The sequence below is a fragment of the Triturus cristatus genome, chromosome 7 (genome assembly GCF_964204655.1).
Source record: "Triturus cristatus chromosome 7, aTriCri1.1, whole genome shotgun sequence".
Classification (NCBI taxonomy): Eukaryota; Metazoa; Chordata; class Amphibia; order Caudata; family Salamandridae; genus Triturus; species Triturus cristatus.
The window spans coordinates 1,117,635,288-1,117,660,497 of NC_140590.1; positions in this window are offsets into that span (position 1 = coordinate 1,117,635,288).

The window sequence follows — 25,210 nt, forward strand, 5'->3', positions numbered from 1 at the left end:
TGCTCCAAAATCCTGCACCTGGAAAACTACTGTTATTTATGAGCCTTATTTCTTCTCTCCATGTGTGCTGCAGTGCACATAGAAAGAGGAAAAAACCTCTAAGGATTTTTTTTGTGCAGGAAGGCATTCCTACCCTAACAAAATCAGTTTTGCTTCTGAAAGCGTAAGGGTGCCTGTGTTGGAACTAAATAGACTCAAGTTTGCCAGGGCAGGTAGAGAGCTGAAGTGTGTCATGTCTTAATAGATATGTCCCTGTTCATCTCTCTTCTGTTCGTGCAAGTCAGGACAGCAAATTTGCTTTTTGCCTTGCACTTCTTGACCTTTTAGGAAATATGCCCTACTGCTTCTATAAGCAACAAGAGCAAATTATAGACTGAATGCAGAACAATGCAGACATTCACCCCCAGTCACACAGATCTGGGATTAATCCATTGTTTGTTACGAGCACTACAGTCACTTCACCTTGAAACCACGGCACAGGTGAGATTCACAGATGATGGTGATCTGACAGAGGAGTTCCAATGCCGGGGAGGGGTGTGGCAAGGCTGCATCCTGGCACCTTTTTTATTTACGCTCTACGTAAATGGGCTAGATAAAGCACTGGGAGGGCTGGAGGCAGACTGCCCTTGTATAGGGAAGAGAAGCATACCAGTCCTCCTATATGCAGATGATGCAGTCCTTTTGGCCCGCACAGGAAGGAGCCTGCAGTTGCTCATCAATGGGTTTGTCAGGTTCATGGCCGACTTAGACTTAGTGCCCAATTTATCCAAATCTTATGTCATGGAAGTAGGTAAAAAACCGGCCAAGAACTATAGCTTCTCAATAGGTACCCATACACTGGAAAAAGTAAAAACTTTTAATTACCTGGGGATTGTTTTTGATCAAGATCTCAGTTTTAAACCCCTAGTAAGCCTTAAATGCAGTCAACTTCCGAGTGCTGTGGGATCTATTATGAATTACGCAACAAGATTGGGTCTCTGGTCCCCGCACGAAATTACCCATTTATATAGCTCAGTATGCTGCTCAAAGACCCTTTATGGAAGCGAGGTTTGGGGCTTTCGTGACATGGGAAACATTCAAAAAGAAGAAGATAAATTTCTAAAAAGGCTCCTGCAGGTGCCCACAAGCGTCTCTTCGTATGTTGCCCACGAGGAACTTGGCATAGACTATCTTACTGATCAGGCTGCCTCTAATCCAATCTCCTGTTGGGTAAAAATATGGACTAACCCTGAGGCAACCCTGAGTAGATTAATCATACAGGATTGCATGAAAGGGGATAAGTGGTTTAGAATAGCATGGTTAAGATATGTAAGGGATGCTCTTACCACGCTGGGTCACGAAAAATGCTTTAATGACCCAAGCACGCTGGCCAATAGAGACAAGGGTAGCATAAAGAAAGCATGTAGGCAGTACCTGGCTAGGACCAGAGAGGCAACAGAAGGGTCAAAAAGTACAGTGAGATCACACCAGCTCATTAAAATTAAGCCGGGCATGGAATTCTATTTGGCCAACATGTACAATAGACATGATAGATTTCTAATGTCTAGATTTAGATTAGACTTGCTGCACCACATTCTGGCCGTCCCAGCAGGTTTTGTACATGATGTAAGCTCAAAAGGGTGCTGCGGCTGCGATCTTAGATCTCCGCAAGACACCCTGCATTTTGTCTTACTGTGTCCCTATTTTGCTTACCCACGCTCACTGTTTTTAAAAACAATACTGAAAAGAGCCAATATTGGACAGGCCAAAGTGGCCCTTTTATTTCTCAAGCTTGCCGCTGATCCTTTTACATTGTTCAGCATGGTACACTTCTTGCGCCTGGCAGTCAAGCTGAGAAAAACCAGGGGAGAGTAGTAATTGGGTTGACCGCATCAAAAAGGAGCAGTAATAAAAGAATTAAAAACCCTGAAATGAATCGAGCACAAGTGTACAGCTTTTCCGTTTAAGGATGACATCGATTGTTAGCTTTTAAGATGCTTGTTTTAAAATGAATTATTTATTAATGTATGGAATACTGTGTTTTTGAAGGCCCGATTGTAAATTATGTATCTTTTATGGCTATTTTTTAATATCCAAATAAAGATTATTTGAAATTGAAATCCATTGTTCTTTTGCTTGCCACGCCATGGTGATTAAGCATATAAAAGAAAATTAATACAAAGAGGAAACCTATAAATCGTGGATTAAGTGACATTACACTCACATATTGCACACATTACACTGGCTTAATAAAAGAAATTCCACAGGCTTATAGACAAACCTTTTCCTCTAGATTGAGATCCAAGCTGACTATTCCACATACAGGAAGGAAATCCTTCTCTTTTCAAGAAGCAGCATTTTGTAAATGTCTGCATACAATAGCATGACACATCCAAAACCAAGTGGAATTCAGAAAGTCATTGAAAATGTGTCTCTTCTCAAGAAGATCCATGAGTACACAGAACCAATTGTTATTTGAAGGGATGTGGACTACACAGAATTCAGGAACAAAGCAATCTGGAACTGGATCAAATAACCCAAATATTAATAGGCAGAAGCACATATGTAATTACTGTTGACTCTCCGTAGCTCTACTCCACATTTAAGTCAAGCTATACCTTCAAAATAACAACATAAGAGCAGTATAAACCATAACAGTGCAACACAAACATACTTCTCAGATAGCCACACTGCATTAATGTTCTTTGTCCCTATCCATACACTAGGCTTTAATTACCTGAGGATATTAGCGTTTTCTCCTTCACAACACAGCAAGGTGCATTGAGAAAAACAGGAGGAAATTACAAATGTTGTCTACACACATGATATCAAACATTTCTAAAGTAACATACATGAAAGAAAAAAGATTTAATTAATCAGCAAGTGCACTGTAGTGCTTTGACCTGGTTGTGAAGTGCTTTATTATTTTGGCTCTAATACAGTACAGTACAATACTAGTATGACCAAAATTTACAGGATCATATTTATTTGAATTCAGGTAGTCTGACCATCTTTGTGTACCAATGCCTTATAGCATAGCTTGTGATTGGTGTTAGAGTCTGACTGACTGATTAGAAAAATCATTGCACAAAGCACTTGCTCTCTGAAAACTCTGTTCACTGCTAGATCAGCATTCAAAGTCCTCTCAAATGAGCTGAGCAGTTACGAGATAAACCATACACCCTCCACACACACATACACACACACGCATACACACTCACACACACACACATACACACTCAGAACGAAGATTCTTTGTTGAAAAAGCAAAGCAACATCTTTTTATATTATAATCTGATTACAAGTAATGCAGAATTTCATGTGGAGATTCCAGGCAACTAAATGTACTGTTACTAGAAAGGAACAACTCAGCAACCTGGTGATCGATGCCAGATCGCTATGCAAACACACCACTGAAGTCTGGGCCTCCATTTCCTCCCTAACTGAAACTAGCTCAACCTTGCATCGGCCCCTGAGATCACGACTGCTATCCCCATTAGCTACAAGATGAAACACTGCAAATGTACCAACAGACACGGAGGTGACATCACCATCATACACAAGGAATTGATCACCTGCAACACTACCAATGACATAAGCACCATCAAAGGCACCCTCACTTAATGACTGCAAGGACCACACACTGACCTCAGTAATGCCATTGATGAATTCATCACCCCACTTGCCACTGAATCTGAACACATCTTCCTGGGAGACCTCAACGTCCATCTGGACAACCCCACTGATGCCAACTTCACTGACCTACTGAAAAGACTGGTCGTGGCTCGCCAACTTACCCATGCGGTTGCTCGTGGGCGCGGCCATCTTGTTTTCACTCTTCTCACGGTGCATGATCGCGAGAAGAAAGACGTAATCGCGCGACCAGTGACATTACTGCGGACGCGAACTATCATGAGACAGCGCAAATGGCTACCAAAAATCCAACATCTCGTGGAGAACGCAACCGGATCGGGAAAACTTGTCGGCGAACGCGGGGATTCAGGTACGGCGATCGTGCGCGCGAGAGAATGTATTATTTTACAGCGCGAGCAAGAAACAAATTATCGCTAAGCTGCAGAATGCGGAAATTTTGACATTTTCGCGCTCTCCGCGGAACGCGAAAATGTCAAATTATCGCAATTTCCGCGAGCGGAACGGAAATTTAGCCCATGCCTACTAACCTGGTCAGATCACTCCATCGTACACTTCCCCCCTCACTGGACCTCCCCACACCACCCCCAACCACCACAGTGCCCCTCCACAGCTGGACCAAGTTCACTCGGCACCAATTGACTGATGGCCTCAGTATCGCACAGCTCAATGTCACCACAGACTTAAACCAAGCAGTAGAGAATTTCAGTGCCTGGATCATCAGCACTACCGACCTAGTCGATCACACCAGAAGAACCAAAATACAAAGATCCACTAAATGAGCCAGCTGGTGCACTCCAGAACTCAACACATTGAAGGGCATATGCAAATAACATGAAAGAAGATGGCACACCAGCAGGGACCACAGTGACCGAGCACCTTTGAAGTCCACCCCACAACAACTACCACTGCCTGCTCAAAACTATAAAAAAAGGAGGCCCTGGCACACCAAATCAGGACCAGCAATCACCAAACCAAGGATCTCTTCACCATCGATAGAGAGTTCACCTGCATTTCAGCCACCAAAACTCAATCCCCATCTTGCAGTAACTCTGCAAAGCTCTTTCCAACCACTTCCACAACAAAATAGATACTGTCTATGCAAACGTCAATTCCCAACCCACCGACCTCTTCAACATCCTATTTACCAACAGCGCTGACCACCCGCTCTCTGCATGGGAATAACCCAGTACACCAACCACTATTACTCATCAACTCTGGAACATCCACTGACCCATGCCCCCACTGTCATTTCAAACTTAGAACAGATGAGATCAGACTCCAGCTCACCACCATCCTCAACACCTCATCATGACCGCCACCTTACCCAATGCCTTGAAACACGGAGAAGGGAGGCCACCTGACTTCTGCATTCTATTCTACAGAGGATAATCTGTTGCTCTGATCCTGCTTGACCTCTCCGCAGCCTTCGACATCGTCAACTGCACCAGATCAGAATCACAGATGACCCACTCAGAGGTATGGTATCCTTTTTCACGGGGCACACCCAGAGAATCCGTCTCCCTCCCTTCACCTAACAGCCCCCTCATACCATCTGCGGCATCCCTCAAGGCTCATCCCTCAGTCCAACCCTTTTCAACATCTACATAACACTCACATACATCGCAAGCACCCACATTATCAACATCATCTCCTACACCTAGACCAACTTCCACAACTGTATGAAGAACATCTCAGCCTGGATGAAGAACAACAAGTTCAGATTTTTGACAGACCCACTGCTCTCTGGAAAATCTCCTGATGGCCATCAGAACTCGGACCCACCCCCACTCTGAAAGACCATTCCAACGAACTCATCATCATCCTGGACAGCGAACTTTCCATGAAACGTCAGGTCAACGCTGTCTCCCTATTCTGCTTCCACACTCTTCACATGTCCCACAAAGTTTTCAATTTGCTCCCCATCAGCACCAGGAAAACAAAGATGCAGGCCCTTATCACCAGTAGGCTGGAGTATGGCAATGCACTTTATGAAGGCACCACCATCAAGTTCATGAAAAGACTCCAGATGATCCAGAACACAGCAGCTAGACTGATCCTCAATCTGCTCAAGAGGAGTCACATCACCCAGCACCTGAAGGACCTCCACTGGGTCCCCATACAGAAGAGATGCTGATTCAAACTCTTGTCCCACACCAACAAAGTTCTCTATGACAAAGGACCTGCAAACAAGAAACACCGCCTGAATGTCCACTGACCCTGTGGGAATCTCTGCTCACCTAACCCTTGCACAGATACCTAGAATCCACAATTGCCACTCCAGAGGATGCTCCTTTTCTCACCTCAACGTCAAGTCCTGGAATGCCCTACTCCTACCCCTCCTCTTCAGCACTTCACCCTCAATGACCCATTTTAGGAAGGGACTCAAGACCTAGCTCTTTGATTCAAAATGATACCCCCAGTACAGCACCTAGATACCCTCTCAGGTGACAAGCCACACTAAATACATACAACTTGATTGATTGAGTAATAATATTTGTGAGGCATTCCTCCAACTATGAGACAAACGTCTCAGAGTGGCGAATACCTCTGCAGATCTGGTATTACTGGTTGTAATTCCATATGGTATGCCCTTTTCCAAGGGGATTAACATGCACATTTGCCAAATGATATAAAGAGTTGATAAATGGCTTGGGTTGTGCTTGTGTGAGGATGTGGAATGGAGAGTGTTAGGAGTGTAGGAGAGGAAAGAAAAAGAAGAATCATGGCAGGTAGAAAAACTGTATCCTTCACCCTTTCATGAAAATGTTGTAAGGCATGACCTTGGGATGGTTCTGTTGCATTAACACCCCTCAAATTGATTTACTGGCTCAACACCGAGTCAGTGATTCAACACCCAGTAAAAAATGGGTGTGGAAACACCGGGGTATGAGTGATTGGACATATCCGTATTACACCAGCACTACCACTGTGTACAAATCCTAATTGGGGTTTTTGTGTCAAAGTGAAAACCTGCCTCTCCATACTGACTCTAAAAAGAGTAAAGGGCTTTGAAGTAGTCCAAACTTATATTATAACTCTTCTCCTCACACATATTTTTTTCTAGATATTTCACACTTCTTTCATAGTGTTTTTTTCAAGTCAGGTTTTAGATTTTTTTTTAACATGTTCAAATTTTAATAGAAAAAGATGCTTACACTTAAAGAGTTTCAGTGAATTGTGTTTTTTTCACAATAAACTACACTCTACTCCCTTGTTTTTCAGTTGCAACCTGTCAGGCATTGTCACAGGGCATAAACATTGGCATAGCCCGTCACACATTTCTTGCTCTACATGGCATCTGGCCATGGACAGGTGGAACATTGCCTCTATCTTTGCATTGCATACAATTTCCTGAGTAGTTAACTTGACAAATTGGCATGTCCAAACTATGATTGAAACCTGAAGATATTTGCAGAACTACCTGCTGACCATAGGAACATCTATGTACATTAGTAAGAGCCACTCAAGGGAAAACCCTACGAATGCTAACAGATAGCAGCCCAACCATGGCGCACCAAGTGAATAGACTCTGAGGAATTACCTTTTTCATAGCAAACACAACAAGATAATGGACAAAGTGCCCAAACTGTTCAACCACTCTGCCCCAGTCAAGAGATATGAGTTTAATACATCATTCTTTTGCTCACTATGCCACCAAAGTTTGGACCCAGCCATATGCAAATCAGTCTTGCTCCTGTTCATCATGGGAACAGTCCTGGCGGAACTGCCAGGCCAGGTCCGACTTAGACTGGAAACAAGCATCCTGGGACTGGTTTCTGGGTCTCACCCCTTATCAGCTAGGCTATCTTGAATCTAGTGGCACAGCGAGCAAGGGACCCATGTCTGGTCATATTCTTGACCTCTTTACCTCACAGCCCCTCACACCATCTGTGGCATCCCTGAAGGCTCATCCCTCAGTCCAACCATTTTCAACATCTACATGACCCTCACATACATTACCAGCACACACAACATCAACATCATCTCCTATGCCAACGATACCCAGCTCGTTGTCAGGCTCTCAATGGACCACAGCTCGACAAAGACTAACTTCCACAACTGTATGAAGAACATCTCAGAATAGATTAAGAACAACAAGTTCAGATCTTTGACAGATCCACTGCCCTTTGGAATGTCTCCTGATGGCCATTGTGACTCTGACCCACCCCCACTCCGAAAGACTATGCCCACAAACTTATCATCATCCTGGACAGCAAACTCTCCATGAAACGTCAGGTCAACGGTCAACACTATCTCCCTACTCTGCTTCCTCACTCTTCGCATGTCCCTCAAAGTTTTCAATTTGCTCCCTATCAGCACCAGGAAAACAGAGATGCAGGCCTTCATCACCAGCAAGCTGGAGTGTGGCACTGCACTTTATGAAGTCTCCACCATCAAGTTCATGAAAAGATTCCAAATGATCCAGAACACAGCAGCTAGACTCATCCTCAATCTGCCCAAGAGGACTCACATCACCCAGCACCTGAAGGACCTCCACTAGCTCCCCATACAGAAGAGATGATAATTCAAACTCCTGTCCCACACCAACAAAGCCCTCCATGACAAAGGACCTACTCACATGAAACACAGCTGAATTTCGACTGACCCTGTGGGAATCTCTGCTCAACTAACACTTGCACGGAATGCCTGGAATCCACAATTGCCACTCCAGAGGATGCTCCTTTTCTCACCTCACCGTCAAGTCCTGGCCCTACTCCTACCCCTCCTCTTCAGCACTTCACCCTCGATGACACATTTCAGGACAGGACCTAGATCTTTGACTCAAACTGAAACCCCCAGTGCAGCACCTAGATACCCTCCCAGGTGACAAGCCGCACTAAATAAATACAACTTGAAAGATTGAGAAAGAATGTTTGTGGGGAATTCCTGCAACTATGAGACAAACTTCTCAGAGTGCGGAATACATCTGCAGATCTGGTATTACTGGTTGTAATTCCATATTATATGCCCTATTCTGAGGGGTTTAACATGAACATTTACCAAATGATATAAAGCGGTGATAAATGGCTTGGGGTTGTGCTAATGTGAGTATATGGAAAAGAGGAGTGTTAGGAGTGTACAAGAGGAAAGAGAAAAATAATCATGGCAGTTGGAAACACTGTATCCTGCTCCCTTCCCGAGAATGTTGTAAGGCGTGACCTTGGGATGGTTCTGTTGCATTAACACGCCTCAAATTGATTTACTGGCTCAACACCCAGCAAAATATGGCTGTTGAAACACTGGGGTATGAGTGATCGGACATATCAGTTATACACGCAGCAATATCACTGTATACAAATCGTAATCGAGGTTTTTGTGTCAAAGAGAAAACCTGCCTCTCCATACCGACTCTAAGAGAGTAAAGGGCTGTGAAGTAGTTCAAACTTATAGTATAACTCTTCTCCGCACACACATATTTTTCTAGATAGTTCACACTTCTTTTATCATAATAACCATGTGGAACTGTGATATACATGTATTATTCAGCTTGTGAGCTTGTGTGTCAAACAAAGGTAGAGGAATTTGGAATATTAAAATTTGCATGCAATTGTACAATTATTAGGGATTTATTCTAAAGCCATATGCTGCACATTTAATTAAAGATGGATTGAAACAAATACTATTAATACAAATAAACTATAATGTGGTATGGAGTATTTTATGAGTTGGTAGAACATATCAGTAATTTGATCTGGTACAGATGAGTTGCCTATGGAAGTAAAAGATGGTGAGAGTTGGCGTTGAAAAATCCATTGATGCTGTCTTAGTGAATGTTGGGTTGAGATATTTGGGCTCAATGGCAGTGATGTGTATAATATAGCTGTCAGCAATCTTTGATGGAAGATGAGGGAGTCATTGCAGTTTTACCTCGAGGTAAAGTGTATCTCTCTATCTGTGCAATGTTGACAGATTTTGAATGTTAAGGAACATTACATGAAGGGGCTGCCAGATGTATTTAGTTTGTGTTTGAAGAAACAGACTGTGATAAGTTGGTCTGGTATATGCTGTCCACTATTTAAAATGGGCACCAGTCCAAACAACCCTTATGGTGATTTAAGAGGTCAAAGATAACCTTAGGAAGCTTTCCAAATGGTACCTGTGAAGAGCAGCATTCAGGCTTAGTCTTGAAGGAATGTTAAGCAGCTTCTTTTACCAGAATCCAAACTTATAGTCTTGGTTAAATGAAAAGAGAAACACACAGTAGTTATAAAAATATGTATCTATTAATATAACACTATCTAGCACAACACAGTATCTCCTAGAAGGAGATAATCACAAAGAACACAATACTTAAGCACATAAATTACAGTAAATAGCACTAATACCCAGTGGACCCCAAAGAAGGACCAAACCATTTACTGAGAAAGTGGTATAAGAACCACGACTCGAGTCAAGACAATGTTGAGAGGACGTTGAATTACTGGGACCCCAAGGAACCACCCAAGGTCAGTGAGAAGGGACCCCATGGAGGACGTGTGCAGTGTGGGAACACGACTGTGTGCTCTGTACAATTCAATTGGAAAGTTGGGTTGAAGTTTTAGAGTTTAAGGACCCTTCCCAGTGGACTTCGAGGAAATCCTGTAGAAGACAGAAGGTTAGAGAGCCACCCCACCCGTGGATACAGAGGTACCCAAGTTACTTATCCCAGGGAGGCTTGATGCATAGGTCTGAAGTGGCGTCAGAAACCGCCATCAAACCCAATGGAGGAATTTGAAGAAGAATTGCTGCTGGAAAAAAGAAAAATGTCAGTTGGATTCCAAAGGTGGATTCTTGTCAAAGAGTAATTGAAAGCAGAGGGGACAGAGTCTGGGTCACTCAGGAGGGACCTGGTGCTCGGTAGATGAATGCCCATCAATTTATGGTGCTTCAGGTTTGTTGATAGAATCCTTGACTCTGCAGCTACAGGGACCAGGAGATGTTGAGGATGACTAGGAGCCAGAAACAAGCTGTCCCACAAAGGATACTAAAGGGGATGATGGATGGAGCGTTTGAGCAAATCAAACACTCACCCCCAGTCAACTGATCTGGGTTTAATCCATCATCATTCTTTAGCTCACTCCACCACCCCAGTTCAGACATGGTCATATGCAAATCAGTCTGACCCTGTGCCTCATGGGAACAGTCCACTCTGAACTGCCAAGCCATGTCTTCCCTGGACCGGAAACAAGCATCCTGGGAACTGTTTCTGGTTCATAACCCTCATCAGCCAGGCTATCTTGAATCCAGTGGCAAAGTGAGCAAGGGACCCACATCTGGACATACCCTGCCAACTTAGGGCAAACAAAGCGATACTGAAGGGGATGATGGACGGAGCATTTGAGCAAATCAAACACTCACCCCCAGTCAACTGATCTGGGTTTAATCCATCATCATTCTTTAGCTCACTCCACCACCCCAGTTCAGAAATGGCCATAGGCAAATTAGTCTGACCCTGTGCCTCATGGGAACAGTCCAGCCCGAACTGCTAAGCCATGTCTTCCCTGGACCAGAAACAAGCATCCTGGGACCGGTTTCGTGTTCATAACCCTCATCAGCCAGGCTATCTTGAATCCAGTGGCAAAGTGAGCAAGGGACCCACGTCTGGGCATACCATGCCAACTTAGGGCGAACAAAGCGATACTAAAGGGGATGAAGGACGGAGCGTTTGAGCAAATCAAACACTCACCCCCAGTCAACTGATCTGGGTTTAATCCATCATCGTTCTTTAGCTCACTCCACCACCCCAGTTCAGACATGGTCATATGCAAATCAGTCTGACCCTGTGCCTCATGGGAACAGTCCAGCCCGAACTGCCAAGCCATGTCTTCCCTGAACTGTAAACAAGCATCCTGGGACCGGTTTCGGGTTCATAACCCTCATCGGCCAGGCTATCTTGAATCCAGTAGCAAAGTAAGCAAGGGACCCACGTCTGGGCATACCCTGCTAACTTAGGGCGAACAAAGCGAGACTAAAGGGGATGATGGACCGAGCGTTTGAGCAAATCAAACACTCACCCCAGTCAACTGATCTGGGTTTAATCCATCATCATTCTTTAGCTCACTCCACCACCCCAGTTCAGACATGGCCATATGCAAATCAGTCTGAACCTGTGCCTCATGGGAACAGTCCAGCCCGAACTGCCAAGCCATGTCTTCCCTCGATCGGAAACAAGCATCCTGGGACCGGTTTCGGGTTCATAACCCTCATCAGCCAGGCTATCTTGAATCCAGTGGCAAAGTGGGCAAGGGACCCACATCTGGGCATACCCTGCCAAGTTAGGGCGAACAAAGCGATACTAAAGAGGATGATGGACAGAGCGTTTGAGCAAATCAAACACTCACCCCCAGTCAACTGATCTGGGTTTAATCCATCATCATTCTTTAGCTTACTCCAACACCCCAGTTATGACATGGCCATATGCAAATCAGTCTGACCCTGTGCCTCATGGGAACAGTCCAGCCCGAACTGCCAAGCCATGTCTTCCCTGGACCGGAAACAAGCATCCTGGGACTGGTTTCGGGTTCATAAGCCTCATCAGCCAGGCTATCTTGAATCCAGTGGCAAAGTGAGCAAGGGACCACGTCTGGGCATACCCTGCCAACTTAGGGCCAACAAAGCGATACTAAAGGATGTCAAGTGCTGAGGGGGATCGAAGTCCGGAGGGAGCACCAAAAAGCCTTGGCACTGGCAACCCATGCAGAAGGTCAATGATGTGTACGGTTTGGACCAGCAAGGTCCAGGAGACTCACCAAATCCAGGGTAGTCAGGGCAGGCATGGAGCAACCAGCGGAGCCCAAGAAAAGCAAATTTGACCCTTAAGTGGACCCACAAGCTGGAGGCACAGGAGTTGCAAGAGGACCTCAAGTGATTTCACCAAACAACAGCCCACGGAGCTCTCGATGCGAGGAGGCCAAAGTTCTTGGTTGAAAATACTGCCAGAGTTTGGGGCTACTTGGAGCCCAATGCACATATTTGGGAAATGACAACAACATGTACACTTGCAAATGTAAATGGTGCACAGGGGTTTAGGTTTTGTAGCCCCCCAAGAGATTCTGACCTCAAACTTGTTGAGAGGGCAGCATGTACATACAAGAGATGTAGAAACCCACCTCCTGTGCTGCTGAACCCTTCAGAGTCCAAAGGAGCTCAGGGTCAGCAGACTGGACAGCAGTGTTGCGGTGCCTGCTAATGCAGAGGAGTGAGTCCTTGAATGAATGAATTAAAGTTTTTTCTAGAGCGCATGGCTACCCAGGGTCATCCCAGCGCTAATAGCGGTGCAACTTTGACTTCGAATGGAGTTAAGGAAACAGGAAGGTCTTTATGTGCTTATGAAAGGTCAGGTAGTTCGGTTCAAGGCGGATACAAAGGGACAAGCGATTTCATAATCTAGCAGCATTATACACAGCGCGACGCCCTCCAATTCGTGTTTTCCTTATTTTCGGGACTTCCGCCAGCTGCTTGTTATCTGACCTTAAAGACCTAGGGCCCGATTCACAGAACTAACTTAAGACCAAATCCTAAACATACTACTTTTGGTATTCACAGAAGTTAGGATTTTGTCTTAAGTTTGTCTTAAGACAAACTTAAGAGAAACTTAAGAGAAACTTAAGACAGACTTAAGACAGACTTAAGACAGACTTAAGACAAACTTAAGACAGACTTAAGACAGACTTAAGACAGACTTAAGACAGACTTAAGTTAGGATTTTGTCTTAAGTCTGTCTTAAGTTTGTCTTAAGTCTGTCTTAAGTTTGTCTTAAGTCTGTCTTAAGTTTGTCTTAAGTTTGTCTTAAGTTTGTCTTAAGTCTGTCTTAAGTCTGTCTTAAGTTTGTCTTAAGTCAAACTTAAGACAAAATCCTAACTTCTGTGAATACCAAAAGTAGTAAGTTTAGGATTTTGTCTTAAGTTAGTTCTGTGAATCGGCCCCCTAGTGGAGTGATAGGGATGAATAATAGACCTAATGATCGGCGGGTCTTTGCCTGAGAATGCTTTGTGTGTAATACAGAAAGCCTTGTATTGATTTCTCTCCTGAATTGGGAGTCAATGGAGCAATGCGAGTGCCGGTTTAGCTGAAAAGCGTTTAGAAGTATTTGTAAGCAGACGTGCTGCGCAATGTTGCACAATCTGCAGTTTTTTTTATGGTGGTAAGCGGGGTTCCCAGATATTGAGCATTAGCGTAGTCTAGGCGTAACAAAATCAATGCCTGGACCAGCACTCTTCTTGCAGAGAAAGGTAGCAAGGGGAGGATCTTTCATAGCATTCTTAAAATAACATAACAAGAAGCTGCCACTTTGCATGCTTGCTGCTTAAAATCATGATTGCGGTCCAGCCAAATACCGAGACTCTAGGCCAAAGTGAGTCTATGGTCAATAAGGTGGAATTACCCAAGAGCATTAGCTCTATCTTGGCTCCATTACATTTTAAACATGAGCTATCCATCCAACTAGACACATTTCCAAGACATGAGGCCAACCCTGAGCCTGAGTATCATCAGCATAGGTAATGATCTGGATAACGAAAGGTGTTACTATTTCTGCCAAGGGGCTCATGTAGACATTGAATTGGGTGGGGCTCAGGGAAGATCCCTGAGGAACCCCACATCCAAGAGGCATTCGCTGAGAGGTGGATTTCTTTTCAAAGACTACAAAGGATCTGTCCTCTAAAAAGGACTGTAGCTACTTTCACACTTATCCGGCAACTCCTACATTCCTATGTCTTTGAATTAACAGATGGTGGTTCACCGTATCGAAGACTGTGCTGATACCTAGTAAGATAAGAGCAGCACAGCCCCCTCAATCCAGAATTTTTCTAAGCTTCCACCAATGCCACAAGTGCCATTTCTGTGGCTTGCTGTGGTCTGAACCCAGTCTGTGAGTGATGAAGACACTTATTATTTTCCAGAAAGGTTGAGAGTGTGTGATTTACGTGTCAGGATCTAGGTTAGGTTTTTTAAAAGGGCTCTAACTGTTAGATTTGGGGGTCTCTAGTTGGCACAGGTAGGCACTTGTGACAAATAGGGACCCTTGCCTCTAGTCAGGGTAAGGGGGCACACTCCTAAAATAACCCCTGCTCACCCCCTTGGTAGCTTGGCACGAGCAGACAGGCTTATCTCTGAGGCAGTGTATAAAGCATTTGTGAACACATACAGTAATCAAGTGACAACACTACAGATGGACACCACACAAGTTTTATATAAAAAATAAGTATTCTTTATACAGATTTAACAAAAGACCATAAACGACAAAAATCCACAATACAGTTACTTAAAAATGGTAGAATTGGCTTAGTTCTCTTTAGATCTTAAATGCGACACTTTGAGTCAATGTACCTTAAGATGCGACACGCAGGGCAATGAAAGTGTCGCAGGGAAGGTGATGCAGTAGGTCCTTACCCGCAAAGGCGATGATGCGTTGAAGATCTGGTGCAAAGAAACAAAGATGGTGTCTTCTTGTTGATGTGACACGCTTCTCTGATGTTGCGAGATATCTCAGCTCGATGCATCAGCTGCAGCGGCGACACCCTTGTCCAGTGATGTGACGACAGCGGCTTTGGCGGCGACACTCTTCTCCAATGATGCAAGACGCTTCCGCTTGATGCGACAGTTGCAGCGGCGACACCTTTGTTCAGTGATGTGACAACAGTGGCTGCGACGGTGGCACGCTTCTCCGTGGATGCGAGGTGCTTCTTGTGATGCGGTGCAATGCGACAGCTCCAGCGGTAACACCCTTGTTCAGTGATGCGATGACAGCGGCTGCGACGGCGACACACTTCTTCGGTGGTGCGAGACGCTTCTCGTGATGCGGTGCAGTGCGACAGCTAGAGCGGCGATACCCTTGCTCAGTGATGCAACGGCACTGACTGTGACGGCAACACGCTTTTAGGTGTTGCGGGACACTTCTTGTGATGCGGTGCAATGCGACAGCTACAGCGGTGACACCCTTGTTCAGTGATGCGATGGCAGCAGCTGCGATGGCGACATGCTTCTTCTTCTTGAGTCGCGCTTCCAGCTCCTTGCAACACGCAGTCCCTCAGAAGGCCCAAATACAGCTACAGGCACTTCCAAAGAACTCTTGGGGAGCTGGTGGTTGAAGTCTGTTGTCCCTGAGTCTTTAGCAGGAGGCAAGCTCTTTTCCAAGCCCTTGGAGATCCTTCATAAGTTGAATGAAAATGCACACAAAGTCCTTTCTCCTTTCTTTGGCAGTCAGGCAACCACTGCAGGCCAATCCCCCAAGCAGCACTTCAGCTTAGGGATAGTCTCTCCTCAGTTTCTTCTGGTTCCACTCCTCAGCAAAGGTTTCATCTTGTTCCCAAAGTGATCTAAAGTTCTTGGATTTGGGTCCCAATATTTATACCCAGTTTTTCTTTGTTCCCTGAAGGCAGAGAGGCCTTTGCCGAGTCCAAACCAGTTCTGGAGCACTTTGTTTACATGACTCCTTCTTTCCTTTCAGAGTGCAGGGCAGAGACATCAGATGCACAACAGGAGGTGGAGAAAGTATTGTGGAGGGAAGGCACAGCCCTATTCAGGTCCCAGGTGCAACTCCTCCCTCCCGTCTAGATGCAGATCTCTCTATTCACCACTGGGCTGACTCACTCTGTCTCCTGGAATTCTCCAGCCCTGTCACTCAAACTCCAGACAAGGAATTCACAGCCTAGCAGAGGCAGGTTTGATTGGTTAGACAAGAAAATACCTACTTTCTAAAAGTGGAATTTTCAAACACAGAATGTTAAAACCAACTTCACTGTATTTTATCATTCTGAGTTCAGGCATACTAAATTCGAATTTCTACCATGTTCCCTGAGTCAGTTAGGATTAAACGATGTAATAATCAAACGGCCCATTCTGGCCTATGGAGAACAGGTAGCCTTGCATTAGTGAAAAATGAAAATGGCTGTAATTCACTATTAGAACATGCCATACACACCAGGGTATGTCTTACCTTATACTTACAATGCACCCTGCCCTTGGGCCTACCATAGGGGTGTCTGATATGAAGAAAAGGGAAGGTTTAGGGACTGGCAAGTGGGCACACTTGCTCAGGCAGCGTGACAGTACCAGACTGCACGCAGGCTCTGCAATGGCAGACCTTAGATACACTTTTACAGGCTGCTTCTGTGGGTGGCACAGCCAGTGCTGCCACCCCACCAGCAGTGCTTGGATTACCAGCCCTGGGCACTCCTGGTGCACTGTACTAGGGTTTGACAGGTAAACCAAACCAACCAATTATGGAATCACAAATTCATACATCAATTTACAATAGGGAGCACTTGCACTGTGGCACTGGACAGCAGACGCACAGTGCCCAAAGCATCTAACACCAGCAAAAACACATGAGGCAACAACGAAAAATGGAAGGGAGACCCACGCTAAGGTGCCAGTTCTAACACTAACCATAGCCTATTTCCAGAGGTGGAGGGCAATAATCCCTGTTCCAGCGTTGTGTTAATCACCTCTAAAATCACAGGAGATATTGTCTCAGAGACTATTTTTAAAATACTAGGTTGGGCAACATATGTAGGTGCTCCTGATTCAAGTTGACTCAGAATCCCTTGAAGTGAGATCAAATTCAAAGGGGGGATTACCTCCAGCAAAAAAAAACCACAGTGGGCTGTCAAGTCAGGTGAAAATTAGGTTTTTGGGGCCAGTGCCAGTGCCAGAGGAAAGGACTTATAGATTGTTTGTATCTTATCAAAGAAAAATTCTGCAATTTGGTTGCAGCATAGAGGAATGTCGGCAGGAACAATAGGGGGCACGGGAGGAGTTAAAAGTGATTTTGCAATCCTAAAGATTTCACGTGGGAAATTTGCTGCTGAAGTGATTCTCTCGTCATAATATAGGGCTTTGGCAGTTTTTGTTTCACATTTATAGATCCTTATCGCTTCTCTATATTTAGTTTTGTTAGATACTGAGGGGTCCTTTCTACAGATTCTTTCCACACTCTTTCTGGACCGTCTATGCTCCCGAAGTTTGGGCGTATACCAGGCATTGTGATTGGCTCCTACTTTATTATGAGTGCATTTTCAAGTGACAACTCTAGCCATCTATTAAGTTTGTGATTAGGAGTGACTGGGTTAGTGTCAAGAGTGGGAATGGTGTCTTCCAAAATAGTCACCCACGATTTGGTTAACAATTTTGACCAAGCACGTACTTGTCTAATGCTTCTCGCAGCCAGAATAGAGGCATCCTGCGCTGTCCATACAAATGGAATTAGAGAATGGTCTGACCAAGGCATCGGGATAGGGTCCTTTGTTGCAGGAATTTTGCACATAAATGATAGGAGTATTTGGAAGGGCAACCGTGCAGGTAATTATCACACTTCTCAGTACCAACTATGGCTGCCAAAACGTCATTATCAATCTTATTCATGGATCTTGTAACTGCTGCTGCTGAACAAGTGGCTACTGCTGATTTGGCAGCCTCATCTGCCAAACTGTTGCCAACTGCGTGCACTCCTACATGCTGATGACCAAGAGTATGAATTTCCTGTGTGAGCGGCAGACGGTCTTTAAGATCTGCGACTCGAACCCAAAGCATTTTGGGCCTCATGTAGGTAAATAAATGTTACCGTTTCTTAAATACCGAGCCGTACCGAATCGGTATTTAAGAATCGGTAAGTTATATGTAGGTAAAAATTCGGTAACAGTTACCGAATCGGTAACATTCGGTAATCAAGAATCGGAAATCACCAAATCGGTAAATACCGAGGTGGTATTTACCGAATCGGTAAATACCGAGGTGGTAGTTACCGAATCGGTAAATACCACCTCGGTATTTACCGATTCGGTATATTCCGATTCGGTTTTTACGGAATCGGTAAATAAAATCACATGACTTGATGAAATAGCTAATCCTGTGCAACCACACCCCACCCAACCAGGAAGTGGCCACACCCAGGCAGGTGTACATAATTAGCAGACCCTGGAGAGGCTTGGAGTGCAGAGGAGAGGCAGGGAGCCGGTGCCTGTGCGAGCGGGAAAAGAACATCATGTCCAGCCAGAGAACACAGAGAGATGGAGGGGAAAGGAGGAGGAAGCTGAAATTCAGCCCCAAGGAACTCCAGGTGCTGGTGGAGGAGGTGGTGAAGCAGCACCAGAAGCTGTTTGGGAGGCAGTCCCTGCAAGTGCCTGAGGCTGAGAAGCGCAACATTTGGCTGGCCATCCAGGCGCAGGTCAATGCTGTGGGAGTGACCCACAGGGACATAGAGGTCCTCAAAAAGCGCTGGTATGACCTGAGGATTGTAACCAAGAGGAAGATGGGCGACATCCAGAAGGAGGCCAGCCAGACCGGAGGTGGAACCAACAGGGCACCTGCCCTCACCGAACTTGAGGAGCTGGTGGGGGCCACAATCGAGCATGAGAGCGTCGTGGGTCTTGGGGACGCCGACAGCTCTGCCAGAGCCGCCACACAACAAGGTAAGACGAAAGCACAGCAATGTAGCCCCCCTACCCCTATCCCACATCCCCCATTGTGAAACGAGAATCCCACTCCAGTCCACATGTGTCAGTGCAGACAGGCAATGCATTCTGGGAGATGTAGTCAGGGAAACACCAACCATGAAGTAAATGGCACAGGGCAACAAGGCATGTCACGCACATGAGGCACAAGGAGGCAGAGGACATTTTGGAATGTGAAATGATTTATTGTGACGCTTGCAATGCAGCCCTTCGGGGACACTGAGCCAATGTTGTATTTCTGTCCACAGATGTGACATCATGCAGGACAGGGCATGCTGCAGGAGAGAGGGCACACCGGCCACACAGATCACCTCTGGCCAGCACAAGTTCAGACCAGGGAGCAGGCCCACTGGCAGCCGCACCACCAACACAGGCAGCCTCGCCGCACCCAGAGCCAGCATCACCTCACCCAGAGCCAGCATCACCTCACCCAGAGCCAGCATCGCCACTCATGTTTGAGTCACCGGCCACATCTCCGCTTGCAGGTGTGAGAATGAGGAGGCGTCCAGCAGCCAGGCTACGAGCCTTAGACACCTCGTCTGACGACAGCATGGGCCCTGAAGAACTCACCAGGCCCCAGGAAGGGAGCCATGCCACTGTGCCCCACACCTCACAGGCAGCACAGACGGGAGCAAGAGGGCGCCGCAGGTCGCGTGTCCAGAGTCCACCAGCACCCAATGACAGCCATGGTGTCTTCTCGGGGCTCGAGGGCCAAATGTTGAAACAACAGCGCCTGCAAACAAAGGCAGTCATGTCAGTCCAGAGGCACATGCGGGTAATGAAAACTACATTAGTCAACATGGACAATAACATCAGCGCTATGGCAGCGGGCATTCGGGACATGTCCCAGTCAATCCAGCAGTTGTGCAGCAAATTAGATGCTGACATCGAAGCACGGCGCCGGGAACGGCAGAGGAGGGACACTACCAACAGGGCACTCAACCGTCTGGCAACTGCCACTTCTCTACTCTGCCGGCGCTCTGTGTCGATGCAGGAGGGCCTGACACACTGCTGCAGCGTCCTGTCTCGGGGGATGGTGCAGGTGACAAGTGCACTAGGGGTGCTATTAACTAGTCAGCCGTCGACAACTGCTGCAGGGGATGCTGCGGAGAGCATCGACACCAGCAGCAGGAGCAGCATCACACCCCCCGTCCCAGAAGGACGCAGGAGCAGCAGGCGGCTTGGGGTTGGCTCTAGTGAGGATGCACAGGCCGTGCCATCCACCACTGCAGCGCGTATGCGCAAACATTGATGTAGCCCTGCTTAGCCACTTCCCAATGGGTGACGTAACCCTGGACTTACTCCTTGTATAGATGGTATATTGCCAGATTGGCTTGTTCATGTGTTCATGGCGTGGTGCCACATTAAAACTACGTCATGACTTATCACAACTGGCTGTATCCCCTTACTTACTCAGAAATAGTTGCATGTGATCTCTGCCCGTCTCTCTCTCCCATCGATTGCAGTTGGCACTCTAGCTGCGTTGCCCTCTGGCTGGCCTGACTCATCCTCGTTGTCCTCAAAATATGTTAGTTCCACATCTGTACCTTTTTTCGTGGCAAGGTTGTGCAGCATTGCACAAGTGGCAATGATCTTGCAGCAGTTGATGGGTGTGTACTGGCGTGCGCCTCCGCTCTTGTGGAGGCAGCGGAACCTGCTCTTCAGTAGTCCAAACGTGCGCTCCACCACATTGCGTGTTGTTTTGTGTGCCACGTTGTATCGTCTCTCACTCTGGGTTGATGGGTGTAGGTAGGGAGTGAGGATGAATGACCGGCATGCATATGCACTGTCGCCTAGATGAGTAAAAGGGAAACATCAGTCACATGCCTCTATACACTATGATTTGCAGGTTGCAAGGGGCGTCACTGTTACTTACCTAGCAGGTATCCCTCTCCAAATTCTCCGGCACTCAGTCGTGTGTAGATCCCACTATTCTGGAAGATGTAAGAGTCGTGGGTGCTCCCAGGAAACTTTGCAACAATATCAGTGATGATGTTCCCTGCATCACAGATCACCTGCACATTGATGGAGTGGGTGGACTTTCTGTTCCTGTAGATGTGCTCTGTGTCAGCTGGTGGGCAGATTGGGATGTGTGTGCCATCAATGCAGCCAATGACATGGGGGAACTGTGCCATGTGATAAAAGTCTGTTTTGGTTTTCTGCAGTGCAGCCTGTGTGTTTGGGAAGCTGATGTAGTGGTGCATTCTCTGCATCATGGCATCCAGGAACTTCCTGAAGAAACGGGACAGGCAACTCTGGGATACACCACCCACCGCAGCTATCACCACCTGATAACTGCCGGATGCCAGTAGATGTAGGCTGCAGAGCACCTGCACATGTGGGGGTATGGCGTGCGCCCTTCTTATTGGCTGGTCCAGGAGTGGGTGCAGGTCCCTGATTAAGTCCATGATGGTTTCGGGGTGTAGCCTGTACCTCTCATGTATCTCTGCATCAGTCAGCTGGAAGAGTGTGATGCGCTGTCTGTAGATGCGTTCCTCCCGTCGCCAAATCCTCAGACCTGCTGCCTGTAGACGTAGGCGCCTTGCAATGACATACAGAGCGGCCATGTTGTCCACGCTGTTGCATTTTGGGATTGCTTATATGCATTGTTGATGGTTACCACCTGCTTTCAATCCATGTTAATTACCGACTCTTATTTACCGATTTTCATGGATTTCTTAATTACCGAGTGTTCCTACATGTCATTTTAATTTTTACCACTTCATATTTACCACTTCATATTTACCGATTCGTTAAGTATGTATTCGGTAAATATGAATCGGTATTTTAGGATTCGGTAAATATGATTCGGTATTTACCGCCTCATATTTACCGAAAAGTGGTTTTTGCACTCCTACATCTCACTTGTCTAAATACCGGTCGGTAACGGCATATTTACCGAAAATCGTCCGTTACCGACCGGTATTTGGCTACCTACATGAGGCCCTTTATGTTTAATTGCACTGCCCTTAGAATCACAATAGTCATTTTGAGACCAAAAGAATAAGTTGTCATTAAAAGACTGAACACAGTAGAATGAATCGCTTACAATTAAAGTAGTCACCTTTGGATCCGCAAACTCCAGAGCTAGTACCAAAGCGCGCAGCTTGGCTAATTGGACGGTACAGTCACCTAGTGCCTGAGTATGCACAGCATTTGACTTGAACTCTCCGTTCACTACAGTTCCCGTCACTATAACACAAGACGCCGAGTAAGAATGCTAAGACCCAGTTGCCGGTTGCGCTGAACCATCGGTATAGATGATACATTGGTACTGCTCAAGGGAGTGCATTGACAGAGGAGGAGGATGAACAAATTCATACTGCAAAAACTCGTGTGTACGCAATGATGAATCAAAAATAAACGCGACATCAGGAGAGGTCAATGATGTGGCCCATTGTATCCAACGAGAATGTAAAGCCTTAGAGTTTGGTACACTCGCCTTTGTCACCGCTTCTAGAGCAGGACATGGTGTTACAACCAAAATCCGTTACCCTTGTGCCAGAGCCCATTCCTTTAGGATGGCCATTTGGATTGCTATCAAAACTTCTTCAGTAGAGGAAAACTGCAATTCTGCTGAAGTTTACAAATGTGACTTGTAAGCAATAGGTACTGTGTCTCCTTGTCAGGACTCACAGGAGGTTTCCTCCTTTTTACACAAAACTGGCTACCATCTCCCCCCTACTAAATTATCAAAGGTCAGTTCATCCCTCAAGTTGGCACCGATGGAACTCCAAGATGGCTGCCAACATGCACATACAGCAACAGCACACCGATGTTAGCAGTCTAGTCTTTTAGGCTTCAGAACACCTGGTGAAGTGTGCTTCAACATTCCACTGTGCACTTCAATGAAGAAATAATTGGAAGAGCACCAGTTTTCCCCTGTGTCGTGGAAGTCAGTTAGGGTAGTTGAGATAAAATCGGGGTTAGCTTCATCAGAACTAGATTTCCTCACTAATCAGGTTAGTGTTACACTATGTAGCTAAAATAAAACATTCTGTGAGAAAAGGTTATCGTGTCAGAGGTAAATTTCTATTTAAAAAGGAAACAAAATATATTTTCCTTCGTTGGAAAAACTGGAACTACCTTTCAGCAATTGCTTTCCTTAGCCTAGAAGATTAAATAAAAAGCTTTTGGAACCAGCTGTCTTATTCAGCTGTTCCAGAATCTGTCAGACCCAGAGGTGACTTTTCAACACACATGTCTTCTTTGACTGAAACTTGTTTACTCTTCAGAGAATTAATTAAAATGTGAAAGTCAGGGTCAAAAGCCCGGCTGTTTACTCTTCAGAGAATTAATTAAAAGGTGAAAGTCAGGGTCAAAAGCCCACCATATTTCTTTCTCAAGCTAGTGTTAGTTTTGAAGATATATAAGTGAAGGCCCAGTTAAAGAACTCCAGTAATGTTCTATGGCCAGAATAAATTAACTCTTCAGCAAACATTAAAACCCGGGGCAGAATAAATTGTGCTTCCAGCAAACATTAAATCTGAAGGCCTGAATAAAAATAACTCTTCCTTTTAACATTTAACCTAAATTCTGAAGCATTGTTTAAAAACTAATTAAAGACAGAAAACCAGTCATCCTACTTCAGAAACCCCAGTTCAAGGCCCACTCCAGTCTCCTAACAGTGAGTTAATAGAAAGAAAGAGAAACCCAAATAATACGTAAATTAGGAATACAGGAATAAATACTTACCTTATCTTTCTTACATTAAGGAATAGCAGGATCAAGTGCAGATTGTACCTGAGAACGAAAAGAAAAGAGATTTGAGTGAAGACTTCTCATACAACCAAGCAAACAATACATGAGAAGTAGAAGAGAAGTAAGCTTCAGTAAACATTCTGGTAAGATAAGTTGGAGAGGTGTGGCTCACTGGTTAGAGGTGGCAGACCCGTAAGCAGAGAATCGGCCAGGGACCAGGGTTCAATTCCCGAAGCGGCAGGGTCGTGGACCAGGGTCAAAACTGACTCGATAATTCTCGCCTCGGTACCTACTCTAAACAGGAACACACTCGGCAACTCTGGGCATTAAGCTTGCCTCATCTCTACAACGGCCCCCCACAGACGCCGGGGATGCCTGGTTTCACCTTGGAGATACCCAGAAAGGGACCATCTCACAGGGATAGCCAGGACGGGTTCCCCAGCGGTCTACAGCGCCGGGACGCCCCGTTGCTGGGGCAGCTGTGCGCTTTACAAGTCTACAACATTTACATTTACAACATATATACACCATAGAAAAATCAGTAAGTTAAAAGGCACAGTAAATAAAGGTTTTTATATGTTAATGTTGCAGTCCTGTAAGAAGAAGAAGAAGACGTAGCTGAACAGGCAGAATATTGGAGCAGTCTCTTCTCTGTCCCAACAGCTTTTCCCCTCTTAGAACTTACCTGCAATGGAATACTAAAATACCTAGCAGGGTTGGATCTGAGAAGGGTATTGGGATCTAGCATCAATCTGCTCCTGTGTGGTTCAGACAGCAATAAGTATTAAGACCCTGACACTCCTTCATTAAACGTCAAGTAAATGAAACCCACTGCGCCTGGCACGATACGCATCACCAGGTTTCTATGGTTATCATGAGTCAACAAGAATTTTGATTACACAAGATCAGACTGCAGAGACTGCAGTATAGTAAAATGTTGCGGAAGCCAGCAGGCTTTTGAAAAGGTAGGTTGTATCAAAGCAGATAAAGGCTTGATACGCTGGGCATAATCGGAAATGTAAGTTTGACCGAAATTTAAAAATCTTTTCCAAAAAGTGAGGTGCTAAGCCTCTTCCTTCATTGTTGAGCTCATAGCCCAAAAATAACACTGTATACTCCGCAATGTGTGATTTTGCAAAGTTACATTTGTATCCGTGGTCCGCAAACAAAACCATGATGCAATCCACGCGACAAAGATGCGGCCATAACTCGTCATCCATTAAATTGATGTCATCAACGTACGAGTATGCATCTTCGTCTATGCTGTTGCAGGGATTCTGCTCATGCACAGAACTATGCACAGGAAACCTGGACCTCAGTGAATTGTGGTGTACCAAAAACTCACCTCCGTACCCAGAACCCCAATCCGACTAGCATCAGTGTCCCATTCGTTATCCGTATCTTCTCGGAGATCCCAATGTATAGACAACCCAGAACAAGCGACT